The sequence below is a fragment of the Corvus hawaiiensis genome, chromosome 3, assembly GCF_020740725.1.
Source record: "Corvus hawaiiensis isolate bCorHaw1 chromosome 3, bCorHaw1.pri.cur, whole genome shotgun sequence".
Taxonomy (NCBI): Eukaryota; Metazoa; Chordata; class Aves; order Passeriformes; family Corvidae; genus Corvus; species Corvus hawaiiensis.
The window spans coordinates 18,404,813-18,418,493 of record NC_063215.1 but is presented as its reverse complement, the minus strand read 5'-3'; the positions used below and the strand labels follow the sequence as shown (position 1 = coordinate 18,418,493).

The following is a 13,681-nucleotide window of genomic DNA, read 5'->3' as shown; positions in this document are numbered from 1 at the left end:
CTGTTCACCCTCAAGAAGAGGTGAGTGAGAGGGGACCTCATCAATGTCTGTCAGTATCTGAAGGGAGGGTGTCAAGAGGATGGACCAGGCTCTTCTTGGTGGTGCCAAGCAATAGGACAGGAGGCAATGAGCAGAAACTGATGCACAGGAAGTTCCACTTGAACATGAGGAAGAACTTTACTGTGTGGGTGACCAAGCACTGGAACAGATTTCCCAGACAGGCTGTGGAGTCTTCCTCACTGGAGATAAGCAGGAACTGTCTGGACACAATTCTGTGCCATGTGCTCTGGGATGGTCCTGCTTGAGCAAGGAGGTTGGACCAGGTGACCCTCCATGATCCCTTCCAACCTGACCCTTTCTGTGAGAAACACAGTAGATTTTGTGGAATTTCTTTCTGTATTAGTTGATACATGAAATTAACAGTATTTTAGTTTGTTGTTTTTTTTTTTTTCCCCCACAATGTCTAGCCACAGAGGTTGTGTAGCCCTAAAGTTGAAAAGTGAGCATGTAAACGTACTCTGTTCCACTCAAAAGAAAAACATATTTTTATTCTGACAGAAAAAATCAAATTAATGACAATGTAAAATGAGAACATTTTTAGTCAGAAATGTTCATCTGAAAACATTCTTTAACAAGAGGTATTTGTCCTGTCAAGTATATTAGCTCCCTTCTTGGCTCTTGATGCAAGTTCCTCCTGTGGGATGCTCTGCACTGTGGCTAGGGCGATTCACTCTTGAGATGTCTGGTCTTCAGCAGTTTTTCTCTAGGAAGGGTGCTTCGGGGGATTGTCCATTCCAGGGATCACTCCCACTACACAGCAGGAAAAAGCCTGAGCTGGGCTTGGGTCCCTTCCCAGGACCATGGACATATTTTCGTGAGCTTTGTGCTGTGAAACACCCACAAGCACATTCATTGCCAGTCAGGTTAGGCAGATTGTGCCTTCAGTGTGGCATTACAAAAAAATCATTCAGTAGGTGTTGGCACAGACTTAGGTAGAAATTTAAGGCCATTGAGCAAGTACCAGGGAGGTGGAGGAACAGGATGTTTTAAGGAACATTGTAATCAGACAGTTGGAAATTATTGCACCCTCGTTGAAACTTACTTGATTTTTTTTTGATATTATTCTATATTATATATTGATGTTTTTGGGGTTTTTTTGACGGAAGCAGATAATTTTATTGATGTTTTCTGGAAAAAGAATTGTCCTGGCTTATAAGTGTTTATAAGCTATAAGTGTTTAATTGATAATTCAAGAAAATGACATTTTCTGAGGAAATTTTCATGTTAACAGTGATTATGGTTCCATGAACATGTTCCATGTTCCTGAGAGCTTTTTTTTCTGACACACTTAATTTTGCCATTCTGTTGTTCCAATTAAATTTAACTGTTAAAAGTCATGATCATGGAGTGTGGTGCCCATTAATTACATTAACACAGCATTCCAGACCACTCAAAATCATAGTCATATTGGTTGTTTTAGAGAAGTTTGCAAACTTTAAATCTCTTAATCTAGGCCATACACACCATGAGCAGAATAGAGCCCAAAACTACAATGATGCATTCTTTTGCCTCTGTTGAGAAGAGGGACTGCTGTTCTGGACTGCTGGTGGTGTTTTCTTTTAAATATACATATTATTTATTTATTTAAAGGGCAGTAGCTTCATAGTTTAAATGCTGGGAGTTGTAGATCTAAAGCCATTCTCATAAGTGTATGTCAGTGATATTTATTTCCAAAAAAAGGGAGCACTAAACATTTATTCTTCATGATCATGGCTAACCAGTTATTCAGAAACCTGGGGCTGTGAGCTGTGGACACAAAGGCTGCAGTCTGTCTTAATGACTGGAGAATAGACACCCTCACTATAGTGATGTGAAATTCCTCGAAGTGCTGCTTTCTCCTCAGCAGCATCACTTCAGACGTAGCGGGAGAAGTCTGTCCCAGTCAGCTACTCCTCATCCATATTCAGGCACTGAGAGCCCTGTATTGTCCTGTGCTGAAAAATCAATACTGTGAATACTGTGTGGGCTGAGCCTATTTGATCTCTGTGGTTGTCATGGCTACACTTCAAGGTATTGATTCATCCACAGGGATCTCAGGGTTGGATGGTCCCTGTATTGAGGCAGAAATCTTTTGTCCTGTGAAATCTAAGCACATTCTACAATGAACCCTGTTTCACACATGCCTAGACCACCAAAACTGGTTTGCTTTTTTTTTTTTCTTCTTTCTCTTCTAGGGGTATTGGTGGAAGGAATAATTTCTCAAATATTTCCTACAAATTCCAGCAGATTCTATTACCAATGATATTGCAGACATGATAAAACGGACAGTGAAAATTATATGGATAAAAAGAAAGACACTCAAAACACTGCTGTTTTGCTTCATTGAAAACAGTGAATCATGTAGACTGGGTGTATTCTCAGTGGCTGTTCCTTGGATCCTTTGTTCATGTATTGGATCTATTATGGTCAACTTAAAGTAAATAAATTGAAAAGATTCTGATTGGAGAGGACTGTAATTTGCATTAGAACTCTATATTAGAGACTGCCATTTCATACAGTTTCATACCATTTATTCAGTATTTTATACCATTTATTCCGTTTACTTTTTTGTAGATGTATATACGTGTACATAAGTGTATTCATAAAACAACAGGTCCAAAATTGCCTGTGAGATATATATGCTCTAATTTTATCCAGAAATCATGGAACTCTCTTTTGATACCTTTTTGTTTGTATTCATCAAAGTAACTGATCCATCTGTACTTGCCATTGGCTTTGATTCCCTGGAATAAGTGTAACAATTTATGTAGTAATGTCGTAGCCAGTTTTGCTGGCAGGGAACTGATTAAAGTAATGGTAAGGTAACACAACGAGACCAAAACACAAGTATTTGAGGTCCAAACCTCCATCAAGTAATCTAATCTCCCATGGTCTTAGATAAATTATATTTTGTATATTAGCATTTCTGAAATGAAATTGTTACTGGATAAAAAGGTGAATCTAGTGGAAATTATCAAAAAATGTGGAAGGAAGATAGTCAAACTGTATCTTATATTCATAATAAATTGTTAGATTCTATGAATATGCAGTGTTGCCTTATGCTACAGTGTAGATCTTTTTGTAAAAACACAGGTAGATAACTAATGCTCTGCCTATTAATAGAAGAGGTGTGTTCCTAGTGTGTTGTGTGTTGAGAACACTGGGCTTCCTGACAAGCATGCAGATACATGTTTTGAAAATGTCGGCTTGGATTTGGGTGAAAGGGTGTCCTGGTAAAGGGATAGATGCTGTTTGTATTTGCACCATAAAATTTATCAAACATGAAGCCCCTGCCTTGTGCAGAAATGGCTTTCTCAGTAAAATTTGTCTATTCATTCTACCCACTGACTGTGTAGAAATCAATTAAAAATCCTGAGGAATAAAGGGAGAAGAAGGCTGTCTCAGCCTTCTGCTTCCTCTCTGATCGCTGCTGAGCTTCTCTGAGGGACTGTTGTTTTATTTGACTCTGGCCTCCAGCTGAATCTCTCTCCAAGGTTTGTCTTTCCTTCACTAAGGCTTGTGATGCTGAAATTTATGGAATTTTTTTTTTCTTCAGAGTGAGGTACTGAGGCCCCCTTGTAATTTCTGTCTGTATTTCTGGTGTTAATAGCAGTAATCTTACCCCGTTTGTGTCATCTGTGCTAAGAAGCCAGAAAAATGCCTTAATGGGAAACTTACCAGGTTTCCTAAAATTTAAGCAGTTCCAAAGAATTTTGAATTGCATTTCTGTGAGCCTATATTCCCTCCCGTTCCCTATTATGTATGTTAGCTTTCCATCTGCGTTTTCATTCTTTGAAATCATTGATGGTGTATAAATATTGGAGATTGTTCTGCACATGGAGGAAGTACTCTTAAAGATTTTTCTTTGGTTATCTTTGGATATACATGTTTGGTTAACGAGTACTGAACTTAATTTCTTTGTTACATCTTAAAAAGGTGTTTCTGGAGAAAAAAACTGATCTGTTTCTGATATCTGGAACAAGTTAACCTCTCCTTCTATACACAACTGACTTTCTCCTTCCCTCCCTAGAGTTTTCTGTACTTTTTAGTATTGTTTTCTAATAGGGTGGATACTATTTAATGTCTTCAGTTTTGAGCTCCCCTCTTATCTGGGTTTTTCAGATTTCAGTCATTTTCCATGAGACATTTTCAGTAAGAAGACGAAAACTCAGTACTTCTTATTGCCAAAGCTGTGTTCCTGAAAGAAGACAGGCAGCTTCCTACAATTAATTTCATCCTGAGTTGTGCTGTATTCTAAAACTGCATGTTAAGAACTTGGTTAACTCAGAAGAAAGGGTCAATGGGCATTTCAAGCTGAGGGCCAGAGCACAGACTCTGGTGAAGTACGGTATTCACGTATTCCTGAATATCTCATTTTAAACAGTTGTAGAATCAGAATCTGGAGAGATGTGCAGCCCTGGAGTTACCAGTGACATGTTAGTCTCTGGTCTTTTGTGAGCATTTTGCCCAGCCTATGACCATAACCAGTCAGAAGCTTCTTCTGACTCTCAGTAAACTGGAATACTTTGTCTCTTGGTGTTGTGTATTGGCCTGGAGGCAATGCTGTGCCAGTGATTGCAAATGTGGCTTGTACTGAATGATCTAGAAAATGGAAAGCAGGATTTCAATATACTTTTTGGCCATGTGTATACAACTTAAATATACTGATACAAGGTAATATATCTGTGAAATCTGACTCCTGGATAATGACTAATGTCTGTGGAGTCAAGAATTCTTAATTTTGTAAAGAAAGATCAGGCTCAAGTAATAAAGTATTGTTTGGGAATAATCTTTTACTATTAACAATGCCTTCCTTTAGCTATGGACACATATTTCCATCGATTGTTTTAAGCAATGTAAAAATACAATAAATAAACAATTTCTTATTTTTATCTCTTTTTAAAAGGATATATTTGACTAGTACTTTCCTACAATAACAGTAAACAGCCCTAAAACATTGCTTCTTCCTCTTTCATAAAAAGAGGTGGAAAGCAGCACCAGAAAATGGCTTTCAACTAGTGAAAGTAGAAAAAATATATGATATGTGGATTTGGTGGCTCTACTCTGGTTACTACAATCAGTGTATGAGAACAAAATGAGATTTTCCATTTTAATGTATCTAAAGTTATGGAATTCTGTCAATAAAGATATTCTATATGATAAAAAACACCTATGGAAAAACAAACTTGAAGAGAAAAATGCGGACAACAGACTCCAGCTATTAGCTCCAGTCTGTTTTATTTTTTTTGATTTGATTTTTTGTGAGAGGGGAACTTGGTCATGACTTACTGTCTTGTAGCAATGACTAACTGAATTAATATTTTGATTGATATGAGGTTAAAATTTGTATAAATTCCATTAAATCCAGAGCATAAATTTTTAGGCTTTGTATTAATGCACTCAGAGTCAGTCCTAAAATGTTTCTTTTCAAAGTGGGCAGTTGGAATGGGGTGTTGTGGTGATAAACTTGGAGAATAATACACAGATGATGCTGCATGACAAAAGAAGCAGGAAACCTGGGACTGAGGGGAAAGGAGGTAGCACTGGTGGCTGTGCCTCTCATAACTTCACCCCAAGCTCTGGATCTCCATATACCTACTGCAAACTGGAACAGCGATAGTTGAGATCTACTTAAAATCATGGCGAAGTTACTGCATCTACTTTTCAAGAACAAACTTAGACAGGAAAAGTCTACTCCATCTTGTGTTGGTTGGTTTGTTTTTTTTTTTTTTTTTTTTTTTTTAAATTTGAAGTATATACTATCAAGAGAAAGCAAAAATAGTTGTGTTTCAGAGACTCATAATGCTCCATCTCTGGTTACTGCAGATACTCTAGAAAGCTTTCTAGGTGTTCAGAAAAACCTGTAGTTCTTTTTTTTTGTAGGAGCCCGGGATAATTCATTCATTTATGGACTGTTTAGGGTCTGAATTTCAGCAGTAATCTGCTTAGTAACCTGTAGCTGATGTATTTTTAAACCCTGCGAAAAGAAGCTATTGCAACCAGCTAGTGGCCATTTCTACACAACTGCTACAGACTGAAATCTATCTGGAGAATAGTTTAACTGCATGTTCTTTCTTGATTTATGCTTATTTCACAGGAACTAGTACCTCTAAACATGTGTGTGCACACATATGCAGACTCTGCACAGTACATGGTGTTTTTAAAAGTCAGAAAAGATATATCTTAGAAGTGAGGTAATTCAGCTTTTGTGAGGTTAGGAGAATAATCTACACCACTGAGAGGAAAATATAATCCAAAACTTGTTATTGAAGGACTAGATACATATTTTTAGCCTTTTTCTTCTCAAGGATAATTCATTATACACTGAATACTCACAGTGCCTGAGCCTATTTAGTGGAAGTCCAACCAAATGTACAATGAATGTCATTGGCAAATGTCATACCTAAGTGTAAAGACTATAAGGAGCAAAGACTTCCCATGGGAAGTCTTACCAATGGGATAAAAGGTGTAATTTTTTATTGAATTCCGCCACGTTGTGAATTCTAAAGCAGTTGTGTTTGAACCAATTTAAAGCAGAGCAACATAATTTAGATGTGTGATGACAAAATGTGCCTTTGCCTCACCAAACCCACCAAAATGTGTATTTTTGATAATCTAAAGTTAAAATTGTTGCTAACATCATCAGCATCTAAAGAGGATAGAAATGGCTGTGAGGAACAGCTGTGGCTTACTTCAGTTTCCTTAACTGCAAAGAGAGATCTTAGAGTACAGCTCAAATAATTTACTACTCGAATAGTTCTTTTGCAATAAACATTTGATTATGAGGAACTAAGAGAGCATCTGTTAGATTGTTTTAAATAACTATGTCACTTAATCGAAATAGCTTCTAGAGTTAAGGTTTCCTTTAGAAAGGTTTCAGCATTTGCATCTGTTGAATGATTTATATCCCTGACATTAGCTTAATATTATGGGGGAAAACACAGTTCAACCTCCAGCGGGCTGGTATGAGATGTGAAACTGTTCCAGGTTGAATTTTCCTTTTTAAATTTTTCATGAAATTCTCTCAGCAGGCCACTGTTCAGCTCTGAAAGGATTTTGAACCTAATAACCATAACTGCTTCAGTCCAACCATCAGGAAAAAAAAAACAAAGGGGAAAAACCCGCTCCACTGAAAAACAAGCATTTCATCAAAACTCTTTTCCTGCTTTTACAACAGCATAATAACACTGAATAGATTTGGGGCCATCAATTGTAAAATTATCATTTTTCACCAAAGCAGCATTATATTAAATGCTTAATTATTCATTACTAATGCTTGTCATGGTGAAAGATTGGTCTCAGCAATTTTTAAAGCAGTGGGCCTGGCTTTTCTTCCTTGAAGGTTAATGGCTGAGCCCTTGGTTTCATTACCTTCCTTAAACGTATCACACCTCATATGTCACAGCTTCACTTTTTGCTTGCTCTCCTTTCTCTGCCCTAGTGACTAAATAGTGGCAATGCTGAAGATTTGGTAGGGTCTGTTGCATGAACTTTGTTTTGGTGTTTGCATTGGGATAAATTGTTCACCCTGGCAGTAAGGACGGGTGACAGCAGAAGTGAGGTTGGGGACTTTGTAAGATATAATCATTCTTGGCTAGGCTGGATCATTCCTGCGGGGGCATTTTTAAAATGGTAGCACTTAGCTTTAAATGGAACAAGATGCACTGAGATTATGAGCAAATTATGCAACTTTCAGAAAGCTATTTACTCATTTGAAATTACATGCATGAAATATTGATGGTGCATTAGTTACATGATGGCAATAAAAGTGGACTGCATTCAGTCTTGCTAGGTGCAAGGCCACAGGATTACAGCCTTAAGCTTTTACTCTGTAAACTTCTGAATGTTTAAGGTTTGTATTTATCAGGCCAATTTCAATATAACCTGTAAATATAGGGTGAAGGTTGATTGGAGTTTTTCAAAACTTCAACATTATCTAAAATCCCATGTAACAGAGAGGTCATTAATTTCACAGACATGGAGAATGGTTGTATTTTTGCTATGGCTAGAAGAAATTGCTCCTTATGGGGTTTTTTTTTTTTCATACTGCTATCCTTATGTACCTTTACATGTAAGGAGTTCTGAAAACAGGGCTGGGCTGGCTGTAATTTGAGCTCTTATCCACCTCTTTCAAAGGAACAAGGTAAGCCCAGGTAACTGTACTGATTAAGAAATGTGAAGAGTAAGGAACTGAAACAGTCACTGAAAATTCAGGAGTGACAAAGCACGCCTAATGGCATTATTTCCATTAATATTACCATCACTACTGGAGATTTTGTACTTGATGCTAATTATTGAACTTGATTCCTATAAATAAAGGCATCACTGTATGAATAATGAATTTTGAACCTATCCATACATGTACTAGTCTTCTATAAATATAAATGTGGTAATTTTCAGCAAAGCTATTCAGCGCACTTTAAAGGAGATAAATAATTAATATGAATTCCATTTAGTTATTAAAGAGTCACTGTCAAGATAAAAATCATTGGAGTTTTTAACAAAATTCCCTGATTGCTAGTAGTCAGATTGATAAATGAAACCAGAATTATTTGAAATATCTTGTTCAGGCCTCACCTTTGCTGCCTCTATTAATATCCACCCTTTATATACAATGATGGAAAAAGAATATTTGGCCAGATAGAAGATGAAGGCTAAGAATTTCAATTTTTTTGCTGTCTGTGTGCTTTTCATTCAATCTAGAATTAAAAGTAACTGTTTGTTTTCCTAGTTTTTAAGTTTCATTTGTGGTTAGGGGCAATATTATCTTTCCCTTGTTTACCCCATTCTCTTAACTTAAAAAAAAGTCAGAAATTTAAGATGCTGTAAAAGATTGTAATTATACTTTCAAATAAGGACATATATATGTTACAGTTATATGTTTATGTTAATAAAAATATTTGATAAATTAAGAAAAGGCAAGAGGAAAAAATAATTATTGCTGCATATCACAGAGATAACTACTGATTTAACCACTATTGATGATAAAATGATGATTTCCTATCTGATCTTAAATCCTTTGCTGTTTATTCTATAAAGAAATGGCAGAAGGGGCAGAGGAGAAAAAATGATTATTAACAGCATTATTCTGCTGCAGAACTCAGAGTGTGTTGTTGGCCCGGTTGTTATTTCCTGATGAAGGTTGCCCAGACTGTTTCCTTTTGCTTATCCTTATTTGGGAAGATTTTTACTTGTGTATTTCTTATTCATATTGTGACGGTTAAGCAGAATCAAAATACACAGGAAACCTTTAGTCTCTTATACATGTAAATTTGGGTAAAACCCCAAATCTCCTTCCTCATCGTATGCAAATATATTTACTTCTAAACACATGGAAAAAGAAATATGGAAAAAATACTTAGAGTCTTTTTTAGAGCTTTTAAATTAAGCATAAACTATGCCCTTTCAGTGTGACATGTTTTCTCTGTCTGTAAAGGTTAGGTCACATCACAAGAAAGTCAATAATCTGCCAGCAGCATTGCCTACTGGCCTTTTTAGTTGTCTAGCACAAACTTACATGAAGTACCAGTGGATTCCAAGGTTAGTCTGAACTCTGGGAGCCCTGTGAAGGGTTTAGGAGTTACCTAAGAATAACTTAAGATTGTTGGAAATAGGAGATAGGGACAACATAATAAGGCCACTGTTCAGCTTGTATTCAGAAATGCTTCTGATGCTCCTAATAATAAATGTTGGCTGCTGTACAGACTGTGAGTTTGCTCCTGCTGTACTCTCTGGGGAAATTTGAGCGTAGGTTGAAAGAGCAAGTTCCAGTCCCACAAGAGTATTGTTGTATTAGCAGAGATGCTCAGCTCAGCTGGAGTAATGTTGTGGTGCACCAATGCTGCTGTCACTGTGCACCACAGCTACCTGGGGTATTCCTATGTTGCTCTGCTTTATGTAGCGTCAGTGTGCCCTAAAGGAGATGAGGGAGGATCTTCTTGGTCCAGCATAATTTCTCTTTGCTCAGAAGAGGTGGGCCAGAGTCAAACAATGCCATATGACTGTGAAGATTGGGCATTCAGAATATGAAATGAATATTCATCTGCTTCTTTACCATCCACTCTTGATAAGTAACTGGTAGATAGTATACGTGGGGAAATATAACTGAGTACCATGAATCTCTGGTACTATCCCAGGAATAATACTTTTGTTAGTAAATTCTTTCCTCATCAGTCCTTCCTGCCTTCCTTCCTTCCTGCCTTCCTTCCTTCTCCTTTTAGATAAAATTGAACATCATATTTAGTATAATATACATCTTTGCTAAATATCATGCTCTGAATGTTTAATTATTTTACATGTAGAACATAATTAGCCATTTGTTTTCTGAACTGTTTTGATCAGAGGTTCCAAATGAGTAATTAAACAGCATCAACACCACCCTGACAATTTTTCTCTTACAGGAACATTGTATCGTCTAAACTAGTTTAATATTGGTGTTGGGAAAAAACACCTCATGCTATTGTGCAGAACTCACATTTGTTTTTAAGGGTCTAGCCTCTTGAGTGCTTGGAGAGTAAGTGAGTTACATGGATTCTGTTCCTAGTGAACACGTCCACCTCCATCTGGCTGTTTGCTTTCATCTTGCCTGAATGAGTAGGCTAAGATTACAAGAAAAATTGGAGCAATGAAAATAAGTCAGTGTTTTCATAGAGTTTTCTTGCAAGCATGATGGGGAAATTAGTAAGTGGGAAGTGTCTGTCAGTCTGGTGACTTGTTGTTAACAAAGACCATCCTTCCCAGTGCACTTCTCTTAAAACCCTACATTAAGACATCAGAAATGCTCAGTTTCCTTCAGAGAAGGAAGTCCCAGGGAAGATTAAGTGAGCTGTCGACAAACTTTTGGAGGGATTTTTGAGAGAATGTTTCTTCCAATTTGTAAAAGAAGAAATTTTTTTTCAGAGAGGTCCTCATTTTGAGAAAATTATTTGGGAACTGGCTTTGAGATAATGTTTACAATTTTCTATCAGAGCAGAATGGATTACATCCATTTGATAGTCAAGTTGTGAAGACTGTGTACCTAAAAGGAACAGCTGTGTTCAGGCTCCTGATTGTGCATGATCTTTTCAGCTTCTAAAAAGATGAGTAGTGGGGTAGCACATGAAAATATTTGTGCTAGAAATACCCGTGCATATCATCTCATCACCCCAGTGACATTTGGAAAGAGGGGAAGGTAATATCCAAATGTTCAGGAAATGAATATGAATCTTGGGTAAAATTCTGCTTCTTTTCTGCACTCTGAGAGAGAAATGAAAGCTGAGCAAATCAAAACCTCCACTTCTGAAATTCTGTTGACTTTGGGAATTTTTTGGTATAGTGTGAAATGTTTCTATTGGAAAAGACTTACCTCACAGTGATCTCAGGCTTATTTAAAGATCCTTCAAGTTAATGGAGACTAAGTGGCCCCAATTTCTGAGCCTTTGAATTTGAAACCTTAGGGATAGAGAGATATTTGAAGAGAGGTTACAAAATTATGCTGTAATATACATGGCACTTAAAGCTGCGGAGTTTTTATAGTAAAGTTTCCTCTGGTTTTGGAAGGGAGCTTGCTTTTGATATTGTTCTGATGCTTATGAAACAACTGAGGTGAAATTCTATGATACTATGAAATACCTAAAAATGGATGTTGGCTGCCTTCTTTTTTAAACTCTTTCAAAGATTGTTGCATCACTGTGGTGGGAAAATAAGACTCTTAGCAAATTGGCACCAATATCTTTCTTATTCCAGCTGCTTTCCAGAAATTCTAATGATGTAGCTGACAATTAATGGTATCACTTTTACTACTGAGATGTAATGAGTTTAGAGCATTACAGGCTCTCTAATGCCAAATCATTTGCTGATGTAAGTTGAAAAGGCAGCACTAAAACTAAAGGTTTTAGTGATCTACACAACACATGAGACTAGTCAATATATTCTTATTTCATTCCACTTTTTAATATTGAAGATCTTGAGGAAAAAAATCTGCTCTGTTCATTTCTTCTGGTGGTTCACAAGTGTTATCTCTTATGCTTCCTTACAGGAGCTATGGAAAAAATATAAGATGTGACACAGAACTGTCAAACATCATGGGAATGAAACTTCCAGGTATTTGTCAGTTTGCCCATGTTAATCCATCCTTAGCCTGTCTGATACAATCTTCTTCACTACAGGCAAACCAGGGTAGTACAGAAGAGTCAAAAGGGTCTGTAAATGGAAGTTGCACTTCCTGTATTTTTAATTTTCCGTGGATGTGCAGGATAAATCGAAGCAATTCAAAATAATTAAGGCAAGCTAAATCATCACACGGTGTAAGTTGCCATATCAGTTGATGTAAATCATTTTAACTTTGTGGCATTTATTTCCTTCAGGACTTAACCTAGAGTGTATGACAAAATAGGACGCATAGATGGATGCTTACACGAGAGCTGTGTTGTTATCCAAGATCTGTATTTTCTACAAACAACATGGAACAAAAGCCAACCCACTAGGGGATGTAAATTGCATTTGAGAGAATTCTTAATAAATTTTTAAAATTAAAATTAAATGTCTCCTTATAATTCTTTTCCAAAACACAAAGAATTAATCATTCTTCGGGTTTTTATTCCTTTTGAAACTAACATTTTTTAATGCCAAGTGAAGCAAATAATTTATTTATAATACATATGATAATATAAGAAAATGTTGCTACAATAGAAATAAAAACCATTTAAATGACCTGCCACAAAGAAAGATTTTATTATTTGTGGTACCTGTACCTGAACACTGAGGGTTTAAAGCATCTTTCTGTTCTTAAGCTACTTGTTCTAAATGCTATCACTGTTCGAAGAATTCTCTGTAACTCAGGTGGGACAGACACTGATGTGCAGGCAGGTGCTCTGTAGTTTGAATACCAGACAGAGCAAGACACTTTTTGTCTTTTAACATAGTCCAGAGCACCTGTGTCTGCAGCTATGGCTCTACCTTGTTTTGTTCAATTCTATGAACTTTCACATGAGGTCTGCACTCTGGGCAGGACATTTGGCTGGAGGCCCGATTCATTCATTACTTCTGCTTTCCTGTGAAGCATCCCAGATGGCTTTTTTGAGTACTCATGGTGTGAACCTCAGGTATTCAGGTACTGAATTAAGTACCCAGGTACTGAAACACTCCCTGTACGCTAATGTATCCTCTTACCTGCCATGGGCATTTTTAAGCAATCCCAACAGCCTCCATTTATCTTTTGTCCCTGCAATATGATCACAGAGCATGGTTAGAAACCTAGGCATGTTTTTTGCTAACCACAGGAGAAGATAGGATTTGTAGTGATTTTGGACTCAGGACAAGTATCAATGGCCTGCAAGGGAAAAGTGGTCATGAGGCACCTGAGTTTTCATGTTGCTTAGGGGATCTCATTCCCAGATGCACAACAGAAGTAGCCTTCAATTCAAGCACAGGAAAAATTCAAAGGCAGCAACCCTAACAAGGGAAATAGTTCTGCAAGTCATCTATTTCTTGTCTATGTCAGATAATGCTGATTTTTTGTTGCTACTATGAGAGAATACCAGAAACGTAATTTCCTTTCTGTTCAGACCATTCACAATAAAGAACTAAATGGTAGATATTTCTGTCAAGGGTGTGATAGGAGAAGAGTTCATATGACGGCTTTGAATCACTAAATCATGCAGAC

The 13,681-nt window shown here is 37.0% G+C and overlaps 1 long non-coding RNA gene across 4 annotated transcripts in view; it reads left to right on the top strand.

The window, feature by feature from the left end:
• The window catches only part of LOC125324043, a 142,921-nt gene that overhangs the window by 82,960 nt on the left and 46,280 nt on the right, over positions 1–13,681 (top strand). The window contains exons 3-5 of one of the 4 annotated variants that reach the window (XR_007202764.1): positions 8,116–8,182; positions 12,056–12,120; positions 12,384–12,511. This is a non-coding gene — a long non-coding RNA (uncharacterized LOC125324043). Of the gene's footprint in view, positions 1–8,115; positions 8,183–12,055; positions 12,121–12,383; positions 12,512–13,681 lie in introns of those variants that run through there. The other 3 variants (XR_007202763.1, XR_007202766.1, XR_007202765.1) reach the window with 3 other exon arrangements.